General features: G+C 50.4%; 1 protein-coding gene across 1 annotated transcript in view; it reads left to right on the top strand.

Moving 5' to 3' along the window:
* LOC103771592 (phosphatidylinositol glycan anchor biosynthesis class U protein-like) overlaps window positions 1–244 on the top strand; it is a gene marked incomplete at its 5' end in the record, with an annotated part of 1,683 nt that overhangs the window by 316 nt on the left and 1,123 nt on the right. The window lies entirely within an intron of this gene.

Genomic DNA, 244 nt, shown 5'->3' with positions numbered 1-244 from the left:
AGTTCCTGCAGGATTTGAGCTGTAGCTTAACAATCCAGCTGGACTGGACTGTAAGCTACGTGGTCTGCTGCCTGGTAGCAGAGGAAAAGTGTTGGGAAGGAGCTCTGGAGAGGAGAGAAGCACTCCAGGGGGTCTGCAGTCAAATCTGTTTATTGCCAAGTTTTACAGCCTTTTATAGCAGCCAAGACACAGCCCCCAGCCCCACAGGTTAACGAGCCTGTTCACAACACTAAGCTGACATACA

The sequence above is a fragment of the Merops nubicus genome, unplaced genomic scaffold (genome assembly GCF_000691845.1).
Source record: "Merops nubicus isolate BGI_N331 unplaced genomic scaffold, ASM69184v1 scaffold31014, whole genome shotgun sequence".
NCBI classification, from domain to species: Eukaryota; Metazoa; Chordata; class Aves; order Coraciiformes; family Meropidae; genus Merops; species Merops nubicus.
This window is presented reverse-complemented; position numbering and strand designations above follow the sequence as displayed.